Consider the following 4,816-nt stretch of genomic DNA (forward strand, 5'->3'; position numbering starts at 1 on the left):
TTTCTGACCGGAACTTCCAAATTAAGGTATGAGGGTGTCTCTTTCAAAATAAAAGGCAAAAACGATGATGATGATGAAGAAGAAAAAGAAAAAGAAAAATAATAATTTCAAACAACTCCCTTCAAAACAACAGATACAAAAATACTACAATAGATTAATGTATCAGCTCAACTTAATTATGAACTATTTCTGATCATTGACTTGAAAAAAAAAATTAGATTCTTACATAATTCAGAATCATATAAGATGAAAAAAAGACGCAAACACTACTACAAAACTTCAAACAGAACAACCAAACAACAGACGTACATACCAGTGACTTAAAGGGACACTTACTACTTGGTCTCTATCTCCTAAGTGTCACTACATGCAGGAAACAAAACGTAGCATTAAAATATGCTGATTTTAGATTGAGACTACACGGATGAAGGCCTGAGTTGAGATTTAAACCTAGAACTCCTCAAGTGTGAGGTAGACACGCTAAACTACATGAGTCACGGTGCCTCCACTGTCTTATTTTTTGCGTTAAAAATAGCTGGAGACGCCCCAACAGTACTCCTGGCCAAGTCTACAGCATTTCTATAACAGAGACTTAGCATCACCTTGTGGATTAGTAGTAATCCTGCACGTTAGTCTTGTTTGTGCACCAATATTTCAAAATCTTAGCCACTGAGCTTCCAAGTCAGTGTAATCACTATCAGCAAGTTGCAGCAGACACAAGAGATTGTAAACGCCACAGAATGGCATAGAAGTTGACGTACTTGACAATATATTTGGTCTATTCTTCGATCAAACACCTGTTGCGAATGTGGAGTTCCTTGTGAAAGAACAGTAAATTGTGCAAAAAGAACTGTGTGAAAAAGTGAACAGTCGACCATGTGAATTCAATATTTGCCAAAGGTCAAATTAATGCTCACCTATAAAGGTTAAACTGCAGTGCATTTAGGTTCAGCGTGAAATTTCACCCAAAAACTGTCAAGTGTGAAAACAGTGAATTTAGGTTAATTTACACCAGTGAATTTACTCCTGAAGTAACTATATCATACTACATACAGGGTCAGGCAAAATGATCTGACACATTTATAGGTTAAATTAAAGGCAAATAAAGTAAAGAAACAAAAAAGTTATTTTATTTTCGAAAACTACATATACTGCCATTCTGTTTCATTGTTTTTGAAATTAAATCAGTCAAATGGGATCCATTATTGTCCACACACTGTTGAAGGCATTCACGAAAGTTGTCTATAACATATTCATTTTTGGTCTGAGAGAAGTCTCGAGCATCTCACAATATCGATCAGAGTTCAGTCACTGTAACGTTATATGCTTCGAAGAAGTACGCACCCCATATACAAAAAAAAAAAGGCATTTTATGTATTTTCCGAAAATAAAAACACATTTTTGTTTCTTTATTTTATTTGCATTTTATTCAACCTACAAATGTGTCAGATCATTTTGCCTGACTATGTACTTGAGGCACCAGACAAATAAACACTCAAACCTCTACAATATGTTATTTGTACAATGTCAGGTAGACAAAAAAAAATTTTTTTGAGAGGTTCTGTGTTCGACTCTCGGCGCCATTGCTCCTTTCCCTGTCCTCCATGTGCTTGTTTGTTTATGGATGAAAGTACTGTATAATAATGAGAAAAAAAAACAAGGCTACTCGTTAGTGCCAAATGGATAGCCTACATTTTGCAAAATGAAAATGTCAAGGGCGTGCCCCCACAAACCTTATCAGCTGGTCGAAAGGTTGATAAATCCTTTTTCATCGCAAATAAAATTAACTTGGCACCCATTTTCGCTTCCAGGAAGGGTTTTATTTCACAAAAAGTGAAGCTATATTTCAGAGCCATAGTCCTAGAATGAAAGAAGAGCTGTCAACATAAGTGTAGACCTTCATCCTACAATCATTACCATAATATTTTCATAACCTGTTCAAGCATTCGACTCACTGCAAGGATCATTAGCCCAGAGCCTGACATTCTTTAACATTTATGTAATATTAATCAAGATTCTAATGGCACAGATTTCTACAAAGAGTTGAGGGTCTGTTGCCATAGCAGCAACAATCCGGCAGATAGCCTTTAGAGTGGGAGTACAAGGATAGCTGCCAAGATTTTACAGGATGATTCAGAAAGGGGGTTTTAGACCTGTTGCTTTGCATTTCATAAAATTACATGCTACCATGTAAAATATTCCTTGTTGTCTGGCATTGTGACCTTGAAAACAGAGCGTCTTGTCCTTTTTCTTATGCCACACTGCAACAAAATACATTGCACACCCTTCTCATCAATCCCACTCATATTCATAAATTAGCTACTCAAACAAGGTCCTTTAATTATCAGATTTTTTTTTAATCATATTGAGCTATTTTGGGTAATTATATACTGTACTTCAGTTCCATTTTGTGGGAACAGTTTTGGGGCATGGAATTTTCTGTTCCATCATGAAGGCGTGCGCAAGATGAGTTGGCTGCATATGCTGAAAAAAAATGTGTTGAATTTGCTCAATTTTATTGTATCAAGTGGTTGTATGAAATAAAATCATCTGGACCCAGATACACTTTTTTAAAAGTAAACTATATATCTACTTTAAAAAAACGTGTCCAAATCCAGGTGATTCTATTGTATTATAAATTCAAAGGAGAAAAGGATTTTGAAATCCTTTGACTTTTTTAAATAGCCTACACCGAAATTAATAAAGCAAGCAATTATATCCATACATTTTCTGAACCGCTTTATCCTCACAAGGGTCGCGGGGGGGTGCTGGAGCCTATGCCAGCCGTCTTCGGGCAGTAGGCGGGGGACACCCTGAACCGGTTGCCGGGCCAATAGCAGGGTACACAGAGACGAACAAACGTCCATGTTCACACTTACACCTAGGGACAATTTAGAGTGTTCAGTCAGCCTATCATGCATGTTTTTGGAATGTGGGAGGAAACCGGAGTACCCGGAGAAACCCCACGCAGGCACGGGGAGAACATGCAAACTCCACACAGGAAGGCCGGAGCTGGAATTGAACCCTGCACCTCTGCACTGTGAGGTTGATGTGCTAACCACTGGATCACTGGGCCGCCCAGCAAATTGTATATTGTTTATTATTTGTAGTAATATTTGGGGAAAAAACTGCTACTCAACAGCTTTCTGTTAAAATGGTTTAGGATTCTCTACATTTTGCTGTGGCCTCGGCCCTGTATCCCACTAGACCAGATCCACCCCTGCACTCAACAGAGATCAAATCCTATCTCCACATTCAGGGCCAAAACAAGAGGAAACTCGTAAGATGGCCATTTTCAAAACAGTTACATGAGGATCAATAATGTTCATCAATCAGATCTGGACAGACATCAGAAAGTGGAATGAATTGTTGCTTATAAAATTACATTATCTGTATTCACCACATTATTATTATGATGATAATATTATTATGGTTATTATTATTATTATCATGATTGTAGTCATAGTTTATTTCTATCATTGCATTGCTAGAAAATCTCTACACGATATAAACCAATTTAGCAATAATGATGACGGAGATTTCTCATCTCTCCCTTGTCACTTCGCCTACATTTTGAGCAAACTCACATTTCTTTTGATTTTAAAATGTGATTTCAGTTTATCTGCCTCAACTAGAAACGCTCAAATGACGTTACCTCTCTCAATAATTAGTTCCAAGATTAATAAGTACTGCATTTGACCACTGCAGTCTTGTACATAACTGACCTGGGGGAGGTGCTGTAAGCAAAGATACAGTATTTCTGCTGGCATTTACCATTGTGGTATCGTGGTACGCCGTTCAGACTGATGCATTTATTATTGTGAGTGCATAATCATAAATAATCCAGGAGAAAATGTTTGACCACCAAATTGGCTGGAACCGAATATTGTTTTCAAAGGTTCAATTATTGTATCAATGAATTAGTTATTTTCTCTCTCTTAATAGTGGGATGTGTTGTTTGAAATGTATATTTTATGACACTCAGCGAATGGAAAAACGAAAGATAGAAAACACATTATGACAATCTGCCTTCCTAAGATAGTATTTTTTCAACCAGTGCAACGAAGGTCACTCTTAAAATGTTGCTGTTGAGAGCTTAACTCATTTATGATTTTCTCTTTCATTATTAAACCATGGCTGGGCTCAAGTTTCCCTTTCACTCTTCAGTCTCGCATGCCTGTCCAAGGGGGAGGAATCATTAATTGGAATGACTGTAACATAGCTCTCTGATGCAGTGAAGGCTGACAAATATTTTATAAACATAGAAAATACAAGCAATGATCCAAACTCCTGATTAACATCACAATGCTGTTCATCTTTCTTCATCCTAATATTACTTGAAAATGCGTTTTTATAAAGTTATGCTTTCACAAGCCTATCTACTCAATCTTAGGCGCATTGTACTGCTACATTTTTTTTTTTTTTGTCAATCGACTTTTAAAAAAAAATTGTCACAGGCACATGTTTAAAGAATGGAGAAGATGAACGTGGAAATGGTTATCGACTTCTATTTCAATTGTAGGGTTCATTGACCTCTTGGAGGCAACATGTACTGTATACATTTTCTCTGCCCCTCTCTACCTCCCTCTTGTATGCATAAACATGAGGGAGAGGGGGAGAGAGAGAGAGAGAGAGAGAGAGAGAGAGAGAGAGAGAGAGCATAATCATAAATAATCCAGGAGAAAATGTTTGACCACCAAATTGGCTGGAACCGAATATTGTTTTCAAAGGTTCAATTATTGTATCAATGAATTAGTTATTTTCTCTCTCTTAATAGTGGGATGTGTTGTTTGAAATGTATATTTTATGACACTCA

The sequence above is a fragment of the Hippocampus comes genome, unplaced genomic scaffold, assembly GCF_001891065.2.
Source record: "Hippocampus comes isolate QL1 unplaced genomic scaffold, H_comes_QL1_v1.1 scaffold111, whole genome shotgun sequence".
Classification (NCBI taxonomy): domain Eukaryota; kingdom Metazoa; phylum Chordata; class Actinopteri; order Syngnathiformes; family Syngnathidae; genus Hippocampus; species Hippocampus comes.